We start from the raw sequence: 19,821 nt of genomic DNA, 5'->3' as shown, positions 1-19,821 counted from the left end.
CTTTACGACTCCACCCCTTTGTTGCCAAGATACCCATAACTCTCTTCCCCCAGTGGTTCGAAAAAAGACACACACTCTCCTTTTAAAGTAAAGTGAGAGCAGCGAATAAGGCTTCTCGTACATACTGCCTACTGGTTTTCGTAGACACACCACGCAGTTTGGAGCTATTTACCAGCCTGTCGTTCCACGTCCACATGGCTCCAGCTGAAAGGTCGCGACCCTTGCCACCATTCTTTCGCAGAGGCAATATTGTAGCCTATGAGGCTCATCCGAGGCGCGATCATTGCTGGTTGAAAACTTTACCCAATACCCCGCCAGGATGACTTGAAATAGAGTCAGCCTTGGCAATTTTTGCCTTCTTCTTTTGAAGCTCATCGTGTTGTTGAAGAATAGGTCTCGTGTCCTTAATGCATTGCGTGCTTCCATTATTTAACACACCTGATTCGGATCATCGACCGTTATGAATCGCACTGCATGAGGTGAACGTGTCACATAAGGAAAGTGCACCAAATGTGCAGAGCATATGAACAATCACAGGAAGGAACGACGAGGATGGGATTCGAACCCACGCGTGCAGAGCACAATGGATTAGCAGTCCATCACCTTAACCACTTGGCCACCTCGTCACTCGTATGAGGGCCCGACTGACCTCTGGGCTGCGGTGGTTTTCCTGAAGAACCTTTTAGCACTGTGATGTTGAAGCTCACCCTTGGCACCAAAGTATAGTTCATTTTTGTACATGTACGCTGAGATATGCGTACAGTTGAACACGTAGAATTTCAAAGCATATTCCATTTGTTTGCGCATTTGAATGCAGGAGGTTAAACACGTGCGCTCTCGAAAGTTTAATCTTTGTCCAGCACCTGTTGCATTTTTCATCGTTTATGACTGATGTTCTTTGTACTCTTAAAAGCTGAGCTTGCTCCTATCTCATGACCCCCCTCAGACAAGCGCTTGTCATTGTGGCCCTCTGTCGTTCTGGTCTCCGTTGCCGTTTTGAGAGAACACCTGAGTCTAGCAAAAGGTAGCACATTTGACACAGGACCTCCCTCAGAACTTGTTTGCAGTGTCTTTGCACTCGTCACTGTATCCTACCCAACCCGCCAGGGGCCTCGTCAAACAGAATCTATCCTGACCCAGACCACGAGCTTTACGACTCCACCCCTTTGTTGCCAAGATACCCATAACTCTCTTCCCCCAGGGGTTCGGGAAAGCAACACACACTCCTCTTTAAGTAAAGAGAGAGCAGCGAATAAGGCTTCTCGTACATACTGCCTACTGGTTTTCGTAGACACACCACGCAGTTTGGAGCTATTTACCACCCTGTCGTTCCACGTCCACATGGCTCCAGCTGAAAGGTCGCGACCTTTGCCACCATTCTTTCGCAGAGGCAATATTGTAGCCTATGAGGCTCATCCGAGGCGCGATCATTGCTGGTTGAAAACTTTACCCAATACCCCGCCAGGATGACTTGAAATAGAGTCAGCCTTGGCAATTTTTGCCAGCTTCTTTTGAAGCTTATCGTGTTGTTGAAGAATAGGTCTCGTGTCCTTAATGCATTGCGTGCTTCAATTATTTAACACACCTGATTCGGATCATCGACCGTTTTGAATCGCACTGCATGAGGTGAAAGTGTCACATAAGGAAAGTGCACCAAATGTGCAAAGCAGATGAACAATCACAGCAAGGACCGACGAGGATGGGATTCGAACCCACGCGTGCAGAGCACAATGGATTAGCAGTCCATCGCCTTAACCACTCGGCCACCTCGTCACTCGTGTGGGGGCCCGACTGACCTCTGCGCTGTGCTGGTTTTCCTGAAGAACCTTTTAGCACTGTGATGTTGAAGCTCACCCTTGGCACCAAAGTATAGTTCATTTTTGTACATGTACGCTGAGATATGCGTACAGTTGAACACGTAGAATTTCAAAGCATATTCCATTTGTTTGCGCATTTGAATGCAGGAGGTTAAACACGTGCGCTCTCGAAAGTTTAATCTTTGTCCAGCACCTGTTGCATTTTTCATCGTTTATGACTGATGTTCTTTGTACTCTTAAAAGCTGAGCTTGCTCCTATCTCATGACCCCCCTCAGACAAGCGCTTGTCATTGTGGCCCTCTGTCGTTCTGGTCTCCGTTGCCGTTTTGAGAGAACACCTGAGTCTAGCAAAAGGTAGCACATTTGACACAGGACCTCCCTCAGAACTTGTTTGCAGTGTCTTTGCACTCGTCACTGTATCCTACCCAACCCCCCAGGGGCCTCGTCAAACAGAATCTATCCTGACCCAGACCACGAGCTTTACGGCTCCACCCCTTTGTTGCCAAGATACCCATAACTCTCTTCCCCCAGGGGTTCGGGAAAGCAACACACACTCCTCTTTAAGTAAAGAGAGAGCAGCGAATAAGGCTTCTCGTACATACTGCCTACTGGTTTTCGTAGACACACCACGCAGTTTGGAGCTATTTACCACCCTGTCGTTCCACGTCCACATGGCTCCAGCTGAAAGGTCGCGACCCTTGCCACCATTCTTTCGCAGAGGCAATATTGTAGCCTATGAGGCTCATCCGAGGCGCGATCATTGCTGGTTGAAAACTTTACCCAATACCCCGCCAGGATGACTTGAAATAGAGTCAGCCTTGGCAATTTTTGCCAGCTTCTTTTGAAGCTTATCGTGTTGTTGAAGAATAGGTCTCGTGTCCTTAATGCATTGCGTGCTTCAATTATTTAACACACCTGATTCGGATCATCGACCGTTTTGAATCGCACTGCATGAGGTGAAAGTGTCACATAAGGAAAGTGCACCAAATGTGCAAAGCAGATGAACAATCACAGCAAGGACCGACGAGGATGGGATTCGAACCCACGCGTGCAGAGCACAATGGATTAGCAGTCCATCGCCTTAACCACTCGGCCACCTCGTCACTCGTGTGGGGGCCCGACTGACCTCTGCGCTGTGCTGGTTTTCCTGAAGAACCTTTTAGCACTGTGATGTTGAAGCTCACCCTTGGCACCAAAGTATAGTTCATTTTTGTACATGTACGCTGAGATATGCGTACAGTTGAACACGTAGAATTTCAAAGCATATTCCATTTGTTTGCGCATTCGAATGCAGGAGGTTAAACACGTGCGCTCTCGAAAGTTTAAACTTTGTCCAGCACCTGTTGCATTTTTCATCGTTTATGACTGATGTTCTTTGTACTCTTAAAAGCTGAGCTTGCTCCTATCTCATGACCCCCCTCAGACAAGCGCTTGTCATTGTGGCCCTCTGTCGTTCTGGTCTCCGTTGCCGTTTTGAGAGAACACCTGAGTCTAGCAAAAGGTAGCACATTTGACACAGGACCTCCCTCAGAACTTGTTTGCAGTGTCTTTGCACTCGTCACTGTATCCTACCCAACCCCCCAGGGGCCTCGTCAAACAGAATCTATCCTGACCCAGACCACGAGCTTTACGACTCCACCTCTTTGTTGCCAAGATACCCATAACTCTCTTCCCCCAGTGGTTCGAAAAAAGACACACACTCTCCTTTTAAAGTAAAGAGAGAGCAGCGAATAAGGCTTCTCGTACATACTGCCTACTGGTTTTCGTAGACACACCACGCAGTTTGGAGCTATTTACCAGCCTGTCGTTCCACGTCCACATGGCTCCAGGTGAAAGGTCGCGACCCTTGCCACCATTCTTTCGCAGAGGCAATATTGTAGCCTATGAGGCTCATCCGAGGCGCGATCATTGCTGGTTGAAAACTTTACCCAATACCCCGCCAGGATGACTTGAAAAAGAGTCAGCCTTGGCAATTTTTGCCTTCTTCTTTTGAAGCTTATCGTGTTGTTGAAGAATAGGTCTCGTGTCCTTAATGCATTGCGTGCTTCCATTATTTAACACACCTGATTCGGATCATCGACCGTTATGAATCGCACTGCATGAGGTGAACGTGTCACATAAGGAAAGTGCACAAAATGTGCACAGATGAACAATCACAGCAAGGACCGACGAGGATGGGATTCGAACCCACGCATGCAGAGCACAATGGATTAGCAGTCCATCGCCTTAACCACTCGGCCACCTCGTCACTCGTATGAGGGCCCGACTGACCTCTGGGCTGCGGTGGTTTTCCTGAAGAACCTTTTAGCACTGTGATGTTGAAGCTCACCCTTGGCACCAAAGTATAGTTCATTTTTGTACATGTACGCTGAGATATGCGTACAGTTGAACACGTAGAATTTCAAAGCATATTCCATTTGTTTGCGCATTCGAATGCAGGAGGTTAAACACGTGCGCTCTCGAAAGTTTAAACTTTGTCCAGCACCTGTTGCATTTTTCATCGTTTATGACTGATGTTCTTTGTACTCTTAAAAGCTGAGCTTGCTCCTATCTCATGACCCCCCTCAGACAAGCGCTTGTCATTGTGGCCCTCTGTCGTTCTGGTCTCCGTTGCCGTTTTGAGAGAACACCTGAGTCTAGCAAAAGGTAGCACATTTGACACAGGACCTCCCTCAGAACTTGTTTGCAGTGTCTTTGCACTCGTCACTGTATCCTACCCAACCCCCCAGGGGCCTCGTCAAACAGAATCTATCCTGACCCAGACCACGAGCTTTACGACTCCACCCCTTTGTTGCCAAGATACCCATAACTCTCTTCCCCCAGGGGTTCGGGAAAGCAACACACACTCCTCTTTAAGTAAAGAGAGAGCAGCGAATAAGGCTTCTCGTACATACTGCCTACTGGTTTTCGTAGACACACCACGCAGTTTGGAGCTATTTACCAGCCTGTCGTTCCACGTCCACATGGCTCCAGGTGAAAGGTCGCGACCCTTGCCACCATTCTTTCGCAGAGGCAATATTGTAGCCTATGAGGCTCATCCGAGGCGCGATCATTGCTGGTTGAAAACTTTACCCAATACCCCGCCAGGATGACTTGAAATAGAGTCAGCCTTGGCAATTTTTGCCTTCTTCTATTGAAGCTTATCGTGTTGTTGAAGAATAGGTCTCGTGTCCTTAATGCATTGCGTGCTTCCATTATTTAACACACCTGATTCGGATCATCGACCGTTATGAATCGCACTGCATGAGGTGAACGTGTCACATAAGGAAAGTGCACCAAATGTGCAGAGCATATGAACAATCACAGGAAGGAACGACGAGGATGGGATTCGAACCCACGCGTGCAGAGCACAATGGATTAGCAGTCCATCACCTTAACCACTTGGCCACCTCGTCACTCGTATGAGGGCCCGACTGACCTCTGGGCTGCGGTGGTTTTCCTGAAGAACCTTTTAGCACTGTGATGTTGAAGCTCACCCTTGGCACCAAAGTATAGTTCATTTTTGTACATGTACGCTGAGATATGCGTACAGTTGAACACGTAGAATTTCAAAGCATATTCCATTTGTTTGCGCATTTGAATGCAGGAGGTTAAACACGTGCGCTCTCGAAAGTTTAATCTTTGTCCAGCACCTGTTGCATTTTTCATCGTTTATGACTGATGTTCTTTGTACTCTTAAAAGCTGAGCTTGCTCCTATCTCATGACCCCCCTCAGACAAGCGCTTGTCATTGTGGCCCTCTGTCGTTCTGGTCTCCGTTGCCGTTTTGAGAGAACACCTGAGTCTAGCAAAAGGTAGCACATTTGACACAGGACCTCCCTCAGAACTTGTTTGCAGTGTCTTTGCACTCGTCACTGTATCCTACCCAACCCCCCAGGGGCCTCGTCAAACAGAATATATCCTGACCCAGACCACGAGCTTTACGACTCCACCCCTTTGTTGCCAAGATACCCATAACTCTCTTCCCCCAGGGGTTCGGGAAAGCAACACACACTCCTCTTTAAGTAAAGAGAGAGCAGCGAATAAGGCTTCTCGTACATACTGCCTACTGGTTTTCGTAGACACACCACGCAGTTTGGAGCTATTTACCACCCTGTCGTTCCACGTCCACATGGCTCCAGCTGAAAGGTCGCAACCCTTGCCACCATTCTTTCGCAGAGGCAATATTGTAGCCTATGAGGCTCATCTGAGGCGCGATCATTGCTGGTTGAAAACTTTACCCAATACCCCGCCAGGATGACTTGAAATAGAGTCAGCCTTGGCAATTTTTGCCAGCTTCTTTTGAAGCTTATCGTGTTGTTGAAGAATAGGTCTCGTGTCCTTAATGCATTGCGTGCTTCCATTATTTAACACACCTGATTCGGATCATCGACCGTTATGAATCGCACTGCATGAGGTGAACGTGTCACATAAGGAAAGTGCACCAAATGTGCAGAGCATATGAACAATCACAGGAAGGAACGACGAGGATGGGATTCGAACCCACGCGTGCAGAGCACAATGGATTAGCAGTCCATCGCCTTAACCACTCGGCCACCTCATCACTTGTGTGAGGGCCCGACTGACCTCTGGGCTGCGGTGGTTTTCCTGAAGAGTCTTTTAGAACTGTGATGTTGAAGCTCACCCTTGGCACCAAAGTATAGTTCATTTTTGTACATGTACGCTGAGATATGTGTACAGTTGAACACGTAGAATTTCAAAGCATATTCCATTTGTTTGCGCATTCGAATGCAGGAGGTTAAACACGTGCGCTCTCGAAAGTTTAAAGGCAAAAGCGAAAGGCTTTGTCCAGCACCTGTTGCATTTTTCATCGTTTATGACTGATGTTCTTTGTACTCTTAAAAGCTGAGCTTGCTCCTATCTCATGACCCCCCTCAGACAAGCGCTTGTCATTGTGGCCCTCTGTCGTCTGGTCTCCGTTGCCGTTTTGAGAGAACACCTGAGTCTAGCAAAAGGTAGCACATTTGACACAGGACCTCCCTCAGAACTTGTTTGCAGTGTCTTTGCACTCGTCACTGTATCCTACCCAACCCCCCAGGGGCCTCGTCAAACAGAATCTATCCTGACCCAGACCACGAGCTTTACGACTCCACCCCTTTGTTGCCAAGATACCCATAACTCTCTTCCCCCAGTGGTTCGAAAAAAGACACACACTCTCCTTTTAAAGTAAAGAGAGAGCAGCGAATAAGGCTTCTCGTACATACTGCCTACTGGTTTTCGTAGACACACCACGCAGTTTGGAGCTATTTACCAGCCTGTCGTTCCACGTCCACATGGCTCCAGCTGAAAGGTCGCGACCCTTGCCACCATTCTTTCGCAGAGGCAATATTGTAGCCTATGAGGCTCATCCGAGGCGCGATCATTGCTGGTTGAAAACTTTACCCAATACCCCGCCAGGATGACTTGAAATAGAGTCAGCCTTGGCAATTTTTGCCTTCTTCTTTTGAAGCTTATCGTGTTGTTGAAGAATAGGTCTCGTGTCCTTAATGCATTGCGTGCTTCAATTATTTAGCACACCTGATTCGGATCATCGACCGTTTTGAATCGCACTGCATGAGGTGAAAGTGTCACATAAGGAAAGTGCACCAAATGTGCAAAGCAGATGAACAATCACAGCAAGGACCGACGAGGATGGGATTCGAACCCACGCGTGCAGAGCACAATGGATTAGCAGTCCATCGCCTTAACCACTCGGCCACCTCGTCACTCGTGTGGGGGCCCGACTGACCTCTGCGCTGTGCTGGTTTTCCTGAAGAACCTTTTAGCACTGTGATGTTGAAGCTCACCCTTGGCACCAAAGTATAGTTCATTTTTGTACATGTACGCTGAGATATGCGTACAGTTGAACACGTAGAATTTCAAAGCATATTCCATTTGTTTGCGCATTTGAATGCAGGAGGTTAAACACGTGCGCTCTCGAAAGTTTAATCTTTGTCCAGCACCTGTTGCATTTTTCATCGTTTATGACTGATGTTCTTTGTACTCTTAAAAGCTGAGCTTGCTCCTATCTCATGACCCCCCTCAGACAAGCGCTTGTCATTGTGGCCCTCTGTCGTTCTGGTCTCCGTTGCCGTTTTGAGAGAACACCTGAGTCTAGCAAAAGGTAGCACATTTGACACAGGACCTCCCTCAGAACTTGTTTGCAGTGTCTTTGCACTCGTCACTGTATCCTACCCAACCCCCCAGGGGCCTCGTCAAACAGAATCTATCCTGACCCAGACCACGAGCTTTACGACTCCACCCCTTTGTTGCCAAGATACCCATAACTCTCTTCCCCCAGGGGTTCGGGAAAGCAACACACACTCCTCTTTAAGTAAAGAGAGAGCAGCGAATAAGGCTTCTCGTACATACTGCCTACTGGTTTTCGTAGACACACCACGCAGTTTGGAGCTATTTACCACCCTGTCGTTCCACGTCCACATGGCTCCAGCTGAAAGGTCGCGACCCTTGCCACCATTCTTTCGCAGAGGCAATATTGTAGCCTATGAGGCTCATCCGAGGCGCGATCATTGCTGGTTGAAAACTTTACCCAATACCCCGCCAGGATGACTTGAAATAGAGTCAGCCTTGGCAATTTTTGCCAGCTTCTTTTGAAGCTTATCGTGTTGTTGAAGAATAGGTCTCGTGTCCTTAATGCATTGCGTGCTTCAATTATTTAACACACCTGATTCGGATCATCGACCGTTTTGAATCGCACTGCATGAGGTGAAAGTGTCACATAAGGAAAGTGCACCAAATGTGCAAAGCAGATGAACAATCACAGCAAGGACCGACGAGGATGGGATTCGAACCCACGCGTGCAGAGCACAATGGATTAGCAGTCCATCGCCTTAACCACTCGGCCACCTCGTCACTCGTGTGGGGGCCCGACTGACCTCTGCGCTGTGCTGGTTTTCCTGAAGAACCTTTTAGCACTGTGATGTTGAAGCTCACCCTTGGCACCAAAGTATAGTTCATTTTTGTACATGTACGCTGAGATATGCGTACAGTTGAACACGTAGAATTTCAAAGCATATTCCATTTGTTTGCGCATTCGAATGCAGGAGGTTAAACACGTGCGCTCTCGAAAGTTTAAACTTTGTCCAGCACCTGTTGCATTTTTCATCGTTTATGACTGATGTTCTTTGTACTCTTAAAAGCTGAGCTTGCTCCTATCTCATGACCCCCCTCAGACAAGCGCTTGTCATTGTGGCCCTCTGTCGTTCTGGTCTCCGTTGCCGTTTTGAGAGAACACCTGAGTCTAGCAAAAGGTAGCACATTTGACACAGGACCTCCCTCAGAACTTGTTTGCAGTGTCTTTGCACTCGTCACTGTATCCTACCCAACCCCCCAGGGGCCTCGTCAAACAGAATCTATCCTGACCCAGACCACGAGCTTTACGACTCCACCTCTTTGTTGCCAAGATACCCATAACTCTCTTCCCCCAGTGGTTCGAAAAAAGACACACACCCTCCTTTTAAAGTAAAGAGAGAGCAGCGAATAAGGCTTCTCGTACATACTGCCTACTGGTTTTCGTAGACACACCACGCAGTTTGGAGCTATTTACCAGCCTGTCGTTCCACGTCCACATGGCTCCAGGTGAAAGGTCGCGACCCTTGCCACCATTCTTTCGCAGAGGCAATATTGTAGCCTATGAGGCTCATCCGAGGCGCGATCATTGCTGGTTGAAAACTTTACCCAATACCCCGCCAGGATGACTTGAAAAAGAGTCAGCCTTGGCAATTTTTGCCTTCTTCTTTTGAAGCTTATCGTGTTGTTGAAGAATAGGTCTCGTGTCCTTAATGCATTGCGTGCTTCCATTATTTAACACACCTGATTCGGATCATCGACCGTTATGAATCGCACTGCATGAGGTGAACGTGTCACATAAGGAAAGTGCACAAAATGTGCACAGATGAACAATCACAGCAAGGACCGACGAGGATGGGATTCGAACCCACGCATGCAGAGCACAATGGATTAGCAGTCCATCGCCTTAACCACTCGGCCACCTCGTCACTCGTATGAGGGCCCGACTGACCTCTGGGCTGCGGTGGTTTTCCTGAAGAACCTTTTAGCACTGTGATGTTGAAGCTCACCCTTGGCACCAAAGTATAGTTCATTTTTGTACATGTACGCTGAGATATGCGTACAGTTGAACACGTAGAATTTCAAAGCATATTCCATTTGTTTGCGCATTCGAATGCAGGAGGTTAAACACGTGCGCTCTCGAAAGTTTAAACTTTGTCCAGCACCTGTTGCATTTTTCATCGTTTATGACTGATGTTCTTTGTACTCTTAAAAGCTGAGCTTGCTCCTATCTCATGACCCCCCTCAGACAAGCGCTTGTCATTGTGGCCCTCTGTCGTTCTGGTCTCCGTTGCCGTTTTGAGAGAACACCTGAGTCTAGCAAAAGGTAGCACATTTGAAACAGGACCTCCCTCAGAACTTGTTTGCAGTGTCTTTGCACTCGTCACTGTATCCTACCCAACCCCCCAGGGGCCTCGTCAAACAGAATCTATCCTGACCCAGACCACGAGCTTTACGACTCCACCCCTTTGTTGCCAAGATACCCATAACTCTCTTCCCCCAGGGGTTCGGGAAAGCAACACACACTCCTCTTTAAGTAAAGAGAGAGCAGCGAATAAGGCTTCTCGTACATACTGCCTACTGGTTTTCGTAGACACACCACGCAGTTTGGAGCTATTTACCAGCCTGTCGTTCCACGTCCACATGGCTCCAGGTGAAAGGTCGCGACCCTTGCCACCATTCTTTCGCAGAGGCAATATTGTAGCCTATGAGGCTCATCCGAGGCGCGATCATTGCTGGTTGAAAACTTTACCCAATACCCCGCCAGGATGACTTGAAATAGAGTCAGCCTTGGCAATTTTTGCCTTCTTCTTTTGAAGCTTATCGTGTTGTTGAAGAATAGGTCTCGTGTCCTTAATGCATTGCGTGCTTCCATTATTTAACACACCTGATTCGGATCATCGACCGTTATGAATCGCACTGCATGAGGTGAACGTGTCACATAAGGAAAGTGCACCAAATGTGCAGAGCATATGAACAATCACAGGAAGGAACGACGAGGATGGGATTCGAACCCACGCGTGCAGAGCACAATGGATTAGCAGTCCATCGCCTTAACCACTCGGCCACCTCATCACTTGTGTGAGGGCCCGACTGACCTCTGGGCTGCGGTGGTTTTCCTGAAGAGTCTTTTAGAACTGTGATGTTGAAGCTCACCCTTGGCACCAAAGTATAGTTCATTTTTGTACATGTACGCTGAGATATGTGTACAGTTGAACACGTAGAATTTCAAAGCATATTCCATTTGTTTGCGCATTCGAATGCAGGAGGTTAAACACGTGCGCTCTCGAAAGTTTAAAGGCAAAAGCGAAAGGCTTTGTCCAGCACCTGTTGCATTTTTCATCGTTTATGACTGATGTTCTTTGTACTCTTAAAAGCTGAGCTTGCTCCTATCTCATGACCCCCCTCAGACAAGCGCTTGTCATTGTGGCCCTCTGTCGTCTGGTCTCCGTTGCCGTTTTGAGAGAACACCTGAGTCTAGCAAAAGGTAGCACATTTGACACAGGACCTCCCTCAGAACTTGTTTGCAGTGTCTTTGCACTCGTCACTGTATCCTACCCAACCCCCCAGGGGCCTCGTCAAACAGAATCTATCCTGACCCAGACCACGAGCTTTACGACTCCACCCCTTTGTTGCCAAGATACCCATAACTCTCTTCCCCCAGTGGTTCGAAAAAAGACACACACTCTCCTTTTAAAGTAAAGAGAGAGCAGCGAATAAGGCTTCTCGTACATACTGCCTACTGGTTTTCGTAGACACACCACGCAGTTTGGAGCTATTTACCAGCCTGTCGTTCCACGTCCACATGGCTCCAGCTGAAAGGTCGCGACCCTTGCCACCATTCTTTCGCAGAGGCAATATTGTAGCCTATGAGGCTCATCCGAGGCGCGATCATTGCTGGTTGAAAACTTTACCCAATACCCCGCCAGGATGACTTGAAATAGAGTCAGCCTTGGCAATTTTTGCCTTCTTCTTTTGAAGCTTATCGTGTTGTTGAAGAATAGGTCTCGTGTCCTTAATGCATTGCGTGCTTCAATTATTTAGCACACCTGATTCGGATCATCGACCGTTTTGAATCGCACTGCATGAGGTGAAAGTGTCACATAAGGAAAGTGCACCAAATGTGCAAAGCAGATGAACAATCACAGCAAGGACCGACGAGGATGGGATTCGAACCCACGCGTGCAGAGCACAATGGATTAGCAGTCCATCGCCTTAACCACTCGGCCACCTCGTCACTCGTGTGGGGGCCCGACTGACCTCTGCGCTGTGCTGGTTTTCCTGAAGAACCTTTTAGCACTGTGATGTTGAAGCTCACCCTTGGCACCAAAGTATAGTTCATTTTTGTACATGTACGCTGAGATATGCGTACAGTTGAACACGTAGAATTTCAAAGCATATTCCATTTGTTTGCGCATTTGAATGCAGGAGGTTAAACACGTGCGCTCTCGAAAGTTTAATCTTTGTCCAGCACCTGTTGCATTTTTCATCGTTTATGACTGATGTTCTTTGTACTCTTAAAAGCTGAGCTTGCTCCTATCTCATGACCCCCCTCAGACAAGCGCTTGTCATTGTGGCCCTCTGTCGTTCTGGTCTCCGTTGCCGTTTTGAGAGAACACCTGAGTCTAGCAAAAGGTAGCACATTTGACACAGGACCTCCCTCAGAACTTGTTTGCAGTGTCTTTGCACTCGTCACTGTATCCTACCCAACCCCCCAGGGGCCTCGTCAAACAGAATCTATCCTGACCCAGACCACGAGCTTTACGACTCCACCCCTTTGTTGCCAAGATACCCATAACTCTCTTCCCCCAGGGGTTCGGGAAAGCAACACACACTCCTCTTTAAGTAAAGAGAGAGCAGCGAATAAGGCTTCTCGTACATACTGCCTACTGGTTTTCGTAGACACACCACGCAGTTTGGAGCTATTTACCACCCTGTCGTTCCACGTCCACATGGCTCCAGCTGAAAGGTCGCGACCCTTGCCACCATTCTTTCGCAGAGGCAATATTGTAGCCTATGAGGCTCATCCGAGGCGCGATCATTGCTGGTTGAAAACTTTACCCAATACCCCGCCAGGATGACTTGAAATAGAGTCAGCCTTGGCAATTTTTGCCAGCTTCTTTTGAAGCTTATCGTGTTGTTGAAGAATAGGTCTCGTGTCCTTAATGCATTGCGTGCTTCAATTATTTAACACACCTGATTCGGATCATCGACCGTTTTGAATCGCACTGCATGAGGTGAAAGTGTCACATAAGGAAAGTGCACCAAATGTGCAAAGCAGATGAACAATCACAGCAAGGACCGACGAGGATGGGATTCGAACCCACGCGTGCAGAGCACAATGGATTAGCAGTCCATCGCCTTAACCACTCGGCCACCTCGTCACTCGTGTGGGGGCCCGACTGACCTCTGCGCTGTGCTGGTTTTCCTGAAGAACCTTTTAGCACTGTGATGTTGAAGCTCACCCTTGGCACCAAAGTATAGTTCATTTTTGTACATGTACGCTGAGATATGCGTACAGTTGAACACGTAGAATTTCAAAGCATATTCCATTTGTTTGCGCATTCGAATGCAGGAGGTTAAACACGTGCGCTCTCGAAAGTTTAAACTTTGTCCAGCACCTGTTGCATTTTTCATCGTTTATGACTGATGTTCTTTGTACTCTTAAAAGCTGAGCTTGCTCCTATCTCATGACCCCCCTCAGACAAGCGCTTGTCATTGTGGCCCTCTGTCGTTCTGGTCTCCGTTGCCGTTTTGAGAGAACACCTGAGTCTAGCAAAAGGTAGCACATTTGACACAGGACCTCCCTCAGAACTTGTTTGCAGTGTCTTTGCACTCGTCACTGTATCCTACCCAACCCCCCAGGGGCCTCGTCAAACAGAATCTATCCTGACCCAGACCACGAGCTTTACGACTCCACCTCTTTGTTGCCAAGATACCCATAACTCTCTTCCCCCAGTGGTTCGAAAAAAGACACACACCCTCCTTTTAAAGTAAAGAGAGAGCAGCGAATAAGGCTTCTCGTACATACTGCCTACTGGTTTTCGTAGACACACCACGCAGTTTGGAGCTATTTACCAGCCTGTCGTTCCACGTCCACATGGCTCCAGGTGAAAGGTCGCGACCCTTGCCACCATTCTTTCGCAGAGGCAATATTGTAGCCTATGAGGCTCATCCGAGGCGCGATCATTGCTGGTTGAAAACTTTACCCAATACCCCGCCAGGATGACTTGAAAAAGAGTCAGCCTTGGCAATTTTTGCCTTCTTCTTTTGAAGCTTATCGTGTTGTTGAAGAATAGGTCTCGTGTCCTTAATGCATTGCGTGCTTCCATTATTTAACACACCTGATTCGGATCATCGACCGTTATGAATCGCACTGCATGAGGTGAACGTGTCACATAAGGAAAGTGCACAAAATGTGCACAGATGAACAATCACAGCAAGGACCGACGAGGATGGGATTCGAACCCACGCATGCAGAGCACAATGGATTAGCAGTCCATCGCCTTAACCACTCGGCCACCTCGTCACTCGTATGAGGGCCCGACTGACCTCTGGGCTGCGGTGGTTTTCCTGAAGAACCTTTTAGCACTGTGATGTTGAAGCTCACCCTTGGCACCAAAGTATAGTTCATTTTTGTACATGTACGCTGAGATATGCGTACAGTTGAACACGTAGAATTTCAAAGCATATTCCATTTGTTTGCGCATTCGAATGCAGGAGGTTAAACACGTGCGCTCTCGAAAGTTTAAACTTTGTCCAGCACCTGTTGCATTTTTCATCGTTTATGACTGATGTTCTTTGTACTCTTAAAAGCTGAGCTTGCTCCTATCTCATGACCCCCCTCAGACAAGCGCTTGTCATTGTGGCCCTCTGTCGTTCTGGTCTCCGTTGCCGTTTTGAGAGAACACCTGAGTCTAGCAAAAGGTAGCACATTTGAAACAGGACCTCCCTCAGAACTTGTTTGCAGTGTCTTTGCACTCGTCACTGTATCCTACCCAACCCCCCAGGGGCCTCGTCAAACAGAATCTATCCTGACCCAGACCACGAGCTTTACGACTCCACCCCTTTGTTGCCAAGATACCCATAACTCTCTTCCCCCAGGGGTTCGGGAAAGCAACACACACTCCTCTTTAAGTAAAGAGAGAGCAGCGAATAAGGCTTCTCGTACATACTGCCTACTGGTTTTCGTAGACACACCACGCAGTTTGGAGCTATTTACCAGCCTGTCGTTCCACGTCCACATGGCTCCAGGTGAAAGGTCGCGACCCTTGCCACCATTCTTTCGCAGAGGCAATATTGTAGCCTATGAGGCTCATCCGAGGCGCGATCATTGCTGGTTGAAAACTTTACCCAATACCCCGCCAGGATGACTTGAAATAGAGTCAGCCTTGGCAATTTTTGCCTTCTTCTTTTGAAGCTTATCGTGTTGTTGAAGAATAGGTCTCGTGTCCTTAATGCATTGCGTGCTTCAATTATTTAACACACCTGATTCGGATCATCGACCGTTTTGAATCGCACTGCATGAGGTGAAAGTTAAACACAAGCTGAGCAAGCTGAGCTTGCTCCTATCTCATGACCCCCCTCAGACAAGCGCTTGTCATTGTGGCCCTCTGTCGTTCTGGTCTCCGTTGCCGTTTTGAGAGAACACCTGAGTCTAGCAAAAGGTAGCACATTTGACACAGGACCTCCCTCAGAACTTGTTTGCAGTGTCTTTGCACTCGTCACTGTATCCTACCCAACCCCCCAGGGGCCTCGTCAAACAGAATCTATCCTGACCCAGACCACGAGCTTTACGACTCCACCCCTTTGTTGCCAAGATACCCATAACTCTCTTCCCCCAGGGGTTCGGGAAAGCAACACACACTCCTCTTTAAGTAAAGAGAGAGCAGCGAATAAGGCTTCTCGTACATACTGCCTACTGGTTTTCGTAGACACACCACGCAGTTTGGAGCTATTTACCACCCTGTCGTTCCACGTCCACATGGCTCCAGCTGAAAGGTCGCGACCCTTGCCACCATTCTTTCGCAGAGGCAATATTGTAGCCTATGAGGCTCATCCGAGGCGCGATCATTGCTGGTTGAAAACTTTACCCAATACCCCGCCAGGATGACTTGAAATAGAGTCAGCCTTGGCAATTTTTGCCAGCTTCTTTTGAAGCTTATCGTGTTGTTGAAGAATAGGTCTCGTGTCCTTAATGCATTGCGTGCTTCAATTATTTAACACACCTGATTCGGATCATCGACCGTTTTGAATCGCACTGCATGAGGTGAAAGTGTCACATAAGGAAAGTGCACCAAATGTGCAAAGCAGATGAACAATCACAGCAAGGACCGACGAGGATGGGATTCGAACCCACGCGTGCAGAGCACAATGGATTAGCAGTCCATCGCCTTAACCACTCGGCCACCTCGTCACTCGTGTGGGGGCCCGACTGACCTCTGCGCTGTGCTGGTTTTCCTGAAGAACCTTTTAGCACTGTGATGTTGAAGCTCACCCTTGGCACCAAAGTATAGTTCATTTTTGTACATGTACGCTGAGATATGCGTACAGTTGAACACGTAGAATTTCAAAGCATATTCCATTTGTTTGCGCATTCGAATGCAGGAGGTTAAACACGTGCGCTCTCGAAAGTTTAAACTTTGTCCAGCACCTGTTGCATTTTTCATCGTTTATGACTGATGTTCTTTGTACTCTTAAAAGCTGAGGCTCATCCGAGGCGCGATCATTGCTGGTTGAAAACTTTACCCAATACCCCGCCAGGATGACTTGAAATAGAGTCAGCCTTGGCAATTTTTGCCAGCTTCTTTTGAAGCTTATCGTGTTGTTGAAGAATAGGTCTCGTGTCCTTAATGCATTGCGTGCTTCAATTATTTAACACACCTGATTCGGATCATCGACCGTTTTGAATCGCACTGCATGAGGTGAAAGTGTCACATAAGGAAAGTGCACCAAATGTGCAAAGCAGATGAACAATCACAGCAAGGACCGACGAGGATGGGATTCGAACCCACGCGTGCAGAGCACAATGGATTAGCAGTCCATCGCCTTAACCACTCGGCCACCTCGTCACTCGTGTGGGGGCCCGACTGACCTCTGCGCTGTGCTGGTTTTCCTGAAGAACCTTTTAGCACTGTGATGTTGAAGCTCACCCTTGGCACCAAAGTATAGTTCATTTTTGTACATGTACGCTGAGATATGCGTACAGTTGAACACGTAGAATTTCAAAGCATATTCCATTTGTTTGCGCATTCGAATGCAGGAGGTTAAACACGTGCGCTCTCGAAAGTTTAAACTTTGTCCAGCACCTGTTGCATTTTTCATCGTTTATGACTGATGTTCTTTGTACTCTTAAAAGCTGAGCTTGCTCCTATCTCATGACCCCCCTCAGACAAGCGCTTGTCATTGTGGCCCTCTGTCGTTCTGGTCTCCGTTGCCGTTTTGAGAGAACACCTGAGTCTAGCAAAAGGTAGCACATTTGACACAGGACCTCCCTCAGAACTTGTTTGCAGTGTCTTTGCACTCGTCACTGTATCCTACCCAACCCCCCAGGGGCCTCGTCAAACAGAATCTATCCTGACCCAGACCACGAGCTTTACGACTCCACCTCTTTGTTGCCAAGATACCCATTACTCTCTTCCCCCAGTGGTTCGAAAAAAGACACACACTCTCCTTTTAAAGTAAAGAGAGAGCAGCGAATAAGGCTTCTCGTACATACTGCCTACTGGTTTTCGTAGACACACCACGCAGTTTGGAGCTATTTACCAGCCTGTCGTTCCACGTCCACATGGCTCCAGGTGAAAGGTCGCGACCCTTGCCACCATTCTTTCGCAGAGGCAATATTGTAGCCTATGAGGCTCATCCGAGGCGCGATCATTGCTGGTTGAAAACTTTACCCAATACCCCGCCAGGATGACTTGAAAAAGAGTCAGCCTTGGCAATTTTTGCCTTCTTCTTTTGAAGCTTATCGTGTTGTTGAAGAATAGGTCTCGTGTCCTTAATGCATTGCGTGCTTCCATTATTTAACACACCTGATTCGGATCATCGACCGTTATGAATCGCACTGCATGAGGTGAACGTGTCACATAAGGAAAGTGCACAAAATGTGCACAGATGAACAATCACAGCAAGGACCGACGAGGATGGGATTCGAACCCACGCATGCAGAGCACAATGGATTAGCAGTCCATCGCCTTAACCACTCGGCCACCTCGTCACTCGTATGAGGGCCCGACTGACCTCTGGGCTGCGGTGGTTTTCCTGAAGAACCTTTTAGCACTGTGATGTTGAAGCTCACCCTTGGCACCAAAGTATAGTTCATTTTTGTACATGTACGCTGAGATATGCGTACAGTTGAACACGTAGAATTTCAAAGCATATTCCATTTGTTTGCGCATTCGAATGCAGGAGGTTAAACACGTGCGCTCTCGAAAGTTTAAACTTTGTCCAGCACCTGTTGCATTTTTCATCGTTTATGACTGATGTTCTTTGTACTCTTAAAAGCTGAGCTTGCTCCTATCTCATGACCCCCCTCAGACAAGCGCTTGTCATTGTGGCCCTCTGTCGTTCTGGTCTCCGTTGCCGTTTTGAGAGAACACCTGAGTCTAGCAAAAGGTAGCACATTTGACACAGGACCTCCCTCAGAACTTGTTTGCAGTGTCTTTGCACTCGTCACTGTATCCTACCCAACCCCCCAGGGGCCTCGTCAAACAGAATCTATCCTGACCCAGACCACGAGCTTTACGACTCCACCCCTTTGTTGCCAAGATACCCATAACTCTCTTCCCCCAGGGGTTCGGGAAAGCAACACACACTCCTCTTTAAGTAAAGAGAGAGCAGCGAATAAGGCTTCTCGTACATACTGCCTACTGGTTTTCGTAGACACACCACGCAGTTTGGAGCTATTTACCAGCCTGTCGTTCCACGTCCACATGGCTCCAGGTGAAAGGTCGCGACCCTTGCCACCATTCTTTCGCAGAGGCAATATTGTAGCCTATGAGGCTCATCCGAGGCGCGATCATTGCTGGTTGAAAACTTTACCCAATACCCCGCCAGGATGACTTGAAATAGAGTCAGCCTTGGCAATTTTTGCCTTCTTCTTTTGAAGCTTATCGTGTTGTTGAAGAATAGGTCTCGTGTCCTTAATGCATTGCGTGCTTCCATTATTTAACACACCTGATTCGGATCATCGACCGTTATGAATCGCACTGCATGAGGTGAACGTGTCACATAAGGAAAGTGCACCAAATGTGCAGAGCATATGAACAATCACAGGAAGGAACGACGAGGATGGGATTCGAACCCACGCGTGCAGAGCACAATGGATTAGCAGTCCATCACCTTAACCACTTGGCCACCTCGTCACTCGTATGAGGGCCCGACTGACCTCTGGGCTGCGGTGGTTTTCCTGAAGAACCTTTTAGCACTGTGATGTTGAAGCTCACCCTTGGCACCAAAGTATAGTTCATTTTTGTACATGTACGCTGAGATATGCGTACAGTTGAACACGTAGAATTTCAAAGCATATTCCATTTGTTTGCGCATTTGAATGCAGGAGGTTAAACACGTGCGCTCTCGAAAGTTTAATCTTTGTCCAGCACCTGTTGCATTTTTCATCGTTTATGACTGATGTTCTTTGTACTCTTAAAAGCTGAGCTTGCTCCTATCTCATGACCCCCCTCAGACAAGCGCTTGTCATTGTGGCCCTCTGTCGTTCTGGTCTCCGTTGCCGTTTTGAGAGAACACCTGAGTCTAGCAAAAGGTAGCACATTTGACACAGGACCTCCCTCAGAACTTGTTTGCAGTGTCTTTGCACTCGTCACTGTATCCTACCCAACCCCCCAGGGGCCTCGTCAAACAGAATCTATCCTGACCCAGACCACGAGCTTTACGACTCCACCCCTTTGTTGCCAAGATACCCATAACTCTCTTCCCCC

General features: G+C 47.9%; 34 non-coding genes and 1 pseudogene across 34 annotated transcripts; 18 read left to right on the top strand and 17 right to left on the bottom strand.

The window, feature by feature from the left end:
* Positions 1-229: 229 nt before the first annotated feature.
* On the top strand, positions 230-370 carry LOC132136933 (U4 spliceosomal RNA). The gene has a single exon (XR_009431633.1). It is a non-coding gene; the product is annotated as a U4 spliceosomal RNA (small nuclear RNA).
* A 174-nt stretch (positions 371-544) lies between these two features.
* Positions 545-626, bottom strand: trnas-gcu (transfer RNA serine (anticodon GCU)). Its single transcript has one exon. It is a non-coding gene; the product is annotated as a tRNA-Ser (tRNA).
* A 750-nt stretch (positions 627-1,376) lies between these two features.
* On the top strand, positions 1,377-1,517 carry LOC132136905 (U4 spliceosomal RNA). Its single transcript, XR_009431607.1, has one exon. It is a non-coding gene; the product is annotated as a U4 spliceosomal RNA (small nuclear RNA).
* Positions 1,518-1,691: 174 nt separating this feature from the next.
* On the bottom strand, positions 1,692-1,773 carry trnas-gcu (transfer RNA serine (anticodon GCU)). The gene has a single exon. It is a non-coding gene; the product is annotated as a tRNA-Ser (tRNA).
* A 750-nt stretch (positions 1,774-2,523) lies between these two features.
* LOC132136904 (U4 spliceosomal RNA) lies at positions 2,524-2,664 on the top strand. Its single transcript, XR_009431606.1, has one exon. It is a non-coding gene; the product is annotated as a U4 spliceosomal RNA (small nuclear RNA).
* A 174-nt stretch (positions 2,665-2,838) lies between these two features.
* trnas-gcu (transfer RNA serine (anticodon GCU)) lies at positions 2,839-2,920 on the bottom strand. The gene has a single exon. It is a non-coding gene; the product is annotated as a tRNA-Ser (tRNA).
* A 751-nt stretch (positions 2,921-3,671) lies between these two features.
* LOC132136920 (U4 spliceosomal RNA) lies at positions 3,672-3,812 on the top strand. Its single transcript, XR_009431621.1, has one exon. It is a non-coding gene; the product is annotated as a U4 spliceosomal RNA (small nuclear RNA).
* A 171-nt stretch (positions 3,813-3,983) lies between these two features.
* trnas-gcu (transfer RNA serine (anticodon GCU)) lies at positions 3,984-4,065 on the bottom strand. Its single transcript has one exon. It is a non-coding gene; the product is annotated as a tRNA-Ser (tRNA).
* A 750-nt stretch (positions 4,066-4,815) lies between these two features.
* LOC132136934 (U4 spliceosomal RNA) lies at positions 4,816-4,956 on the top strand. The gene has a single exon (XR_009431634.1). It is a non-coding gene; the product is annotated as a U4 spliceosomal RNA (small nuclear RNA).
* A 174-nt stretch (positions 4,957-5,130) lies between these two features.
* On the bottom strand, positions 5,131-5,212 carry trnas-gcu (transfer RNA serine (anticodon GCU)). The gene has a single exon. It is a non-coding gene; the product is annotated as a tRNA-Ser (tRNA).
* Positions 5,213-5,962: 750 nt separating this feature from the next.
* LOC132136937 (U4 spliceosomal RNA) lies at positions 5,963-6,103 on the top strand. The gene has a single exon (XR_009431637.1). It is a non-coding gene; the product is annotated as a U4 spliceosomal RNA (small nuclear RNA).
* Positions 6,104-6,277: 174 nt separating this feature from the next.
* Positions 6,278-6,359, bottom strand: trnas-gcu (transfer RNA serine (anticodon GCU)). The gene has a single exon. It is a non-coding gene; the product is annotated as a tRNA-Ser (tRNA).
* A 765-nt stretch (positions 6,360-7,124) lies between these two features.
* LOC132136932 (U4 spliceosomal RNA) lies at positions 7,125-7,265 on the top strand. Its single transcript, XR_009431632.1, has one exon. It is a non-coding gene; the product is annotated as a U4 spliceosomal RNA (small nuclear RNA).
* Positions 7,266-7,439: 174 nt separating this feature from the next.
* On the bottom strand, positions 7,440-7,521 carry trnas-gcu (transfer RNA serine (anticodon GCU)). The gene has a single exon. It is a non-coding gene; the product is annotated as a tRNA-Ser (tRNA).
* A 750-nt stretch (positions 7,522-8,271) lies between these two features.
* On the top strand, positions 8,272-8,412 carry LOC132136902 (U4 spliceosomal RNA). The gene has a single exon (XR_009431604.1). It is a non-coding gene; the product is annotated as a U4 spliceosomal RNA (small nuclear RNA).
* A 174-nt stretch (positions 8,413-8,586) lies between these two features.
* Positions 8,587-8,668, bottom strand: trnas-gcu (transfer RNA serine (anticodon GCU)). The gene has a single exon. It is a non-coding gene; the product is annotated as a tRNA-Ser (tRNA).
* A 751-nt stretch (positions 8,669-9,419) lies between these two features.
* LOC132136919 (U4 spliceosomal RNA) lies at positions 9,420-9,560 on the top strand. Its single transcript, XR_009431620.1, has one exon. It is a non-coding gene; the product is annotated as a U4 spliceosomal RNA (small nuclear RNA).
* Positions 9,561-9,731: 171 nt separating this feature from the next.
* On the bottom strand, positions 9,732-9,813 carry trnas-gcu (transfer RNA serine (anticodon GCU)). Its single transcript has one exon. It is a non-coding gene; the product is annotated as a tRNA-Ser (tRNA).
* A 750-nt stretch (positions 9,814-10,563) lies between these two features.
* LOC132136931 (U4 spliceosomal RNA) lies at positions 10,564-10,704 on the top strand. The gene has a single exon (XR_009431631.1). It is a non-coding gene; the product is annotated as a U4 spliceosomal RNA (small nuclear RNA).
* A 174-nt stretch (positions 10,705-10,878) lies between these two features.
* Positions 10,879-10,960, bottom strand: trnas-gcu (transfer RNA serine (anticodon GCU)). Its single transcript has one exon. It is a non-coding gene; the product is annotated as a tRNA-Ser (tRNA).
* Positions 10,961-11,725: 765 nt separating this feature from the next.
* LOC132136930 (U4 spliceosomal RNA) lies at positions 11,726-11,866 on the top strand. Its single transcript, XR_009431630.1, has one exon. It is a non-coding gene; the product is annotated as a U4 spliceosomal RNA (small nuclear RNA).
* A 174-nt stretch (positions 11,867-12,040) lies between these two features.
* trnas-gcu (transfer RNA serine (anticodon GCU)) lies at positions 12,041-12,122 on the bottom strand. Its single transcript has one exon. It is a non-coding gene; the product is annotated as a tRNA-Ser (tRNA).
* Positions 12,123-12,872: 750 nt separating this feature from the next.
* LOC132136901 (U4 spliceosomal RNA) lies at positions 12,873-13,013 on the top strand. The gene has a single exon (XR_009431603.1). It is a non-coding gene; the product is annotated as a U4 spliceosomal RNA (small nuclear RNA).
* Positions 13,014-13,187: 174 nt separating this feature from the next.
* On the bottom strand, positions 13,188-13,269 carry trnas-gcu (transfer RNA serine (anticodon GCU)). The gene has a single exon. It is a non-coding gene; the product is annotated as a tRNA-Ser (tRNA).
* Positions 13,270-14,020: 751 nt separating this feature from the next.
* Positions 14,021-14,161, top strand: LOC132136918 (U4 spliceosomal RNA). The gene has a single exon (XR_009431619.1). It is a non-coding gene; the product is annotated as a U4 spliceosomal RNA (small nuclear RNA).
* A 171-nt stretch (positions 14,162-14,332) lies between these two features.
* trnas-gcu (transfer RNA serine (anticodon GCU)) lies at positions 14,333-14,414 on the bottom strand. The gene has a single exon. It is a non-coding gene; the product is annotated as a tRNA-Ser (tRNA).
* Positions 14,415-15,164: 750 nt separating this feature from the next.
* Positions 15,165-15,305, top strand: LOC132136928 (U4 spliceosomal RNA). Its single transcript, XR_009431629.1, has one exon. It is a non-coding gene; the product is annotated as a U4 spliceosomal RNA (small nuclear RNA).
* Positions 15,306-15,904: 599 nt separating this feature from the next.
* On the top strand, positions 15,905-16,045 carry LOC132136900 (U4 spliceosomal RNA). The gene has a single exon (XR_009431602.1). It is a non-coding gene; the product is annotated as a U4 spliceosomal RNA (small nuclear RNA).
* Positions 16,046-16,219: 174 nt separating this feature from the next.
* Positions 16,220-16,301, bottom strand: trnas-gcu (transfer RNA serine (anticodon GCU)). The gene has a single exon. It is a non-coding gene; the product is annotated as a tRNA-Ser (tRNA).
* A 268-nt stretch (positions 16,302-16,569) lies between these two features.
* On the top strand, positions 16,570-16,700 carry LOC132136891 (U4 spliceosomal RNA; annotated as a pseudogene).
* Positions 16,701-16,874: 174 nt separating this feature from the next.
* Positions 16,875-16,956, bottom strand: trnas-gcu (transfer RNA serine (anticodon GCU)). The gene has a single exon. It is a non-coding gene; the product is annotated as a tRNA-Ser (tRNA).
* Positions 16,957-17,707: 751 nt separating this feature from the next.
* LOC132136917 (U4 spliceosomal RNA) lies at positions 17,708-17,848 on the top strand. The gene has a single exon (XR_009431618.1). It is a non-coding gene; the product is annotated as a U4 spliceosomal RNA (small nuclear RNA).
* A 171-nt stretch (positions 17,849-18,019) lies between these two features.
* trnas-gcu (transfer RNA serine (anticodon GCU)) lies at positions 18,020-18,101 on the bottom strand. The gene has a single exon. It is a non-coding gene; the product is annotated as a tRNA-Ser (tRNA).
* A 750-nt stretch (positions 18,102-18,851) lies between these two features.
* On the top strand, positions 18,852-18,992 carry LOC132136927 (U4 spliceosomal RNA). Its single transcript, XR_009431628.1, has one exon. It is a non-coding gene; the product is annotated as a U4 spliceosomal RNA (small nuclear RNA).
* Positions 18,993-19,166: 174 nt separating this feature from the next.
* trnas-gcu (transfer RNA serine (anticodon GCU)) lies at positions 19,167-19,248 on the bottom strand. Its single transcript has one exon. It is a non-coding gene; the product is annotated as a tRNA-Ser (tRNA).
* Positions 19,249-19,821: the final 573 nt, after the last annotated feature.

The sequence above is a fragment of the Carassius carassius genome, unplaced genomic scaffold, assembly GCF_963082965.1.
Source record: "Carassius carassius unplaced genomic scaffold, fCarCar2.1 SCAFFOLD_147, whole genome shotgun sequence".
NCBI classification, from domain to species: domain Eukaryota; kingdom Metazoa; phylum Chordata; class Actinopteri; order Cypriniformes; family Cyprinidae; genus Carassius; species Carassius carassius.
Note: the sequence above shows the minus strand (reverse complement) of the source record. Positions and strands in the feature narration are given on the sequence as shown.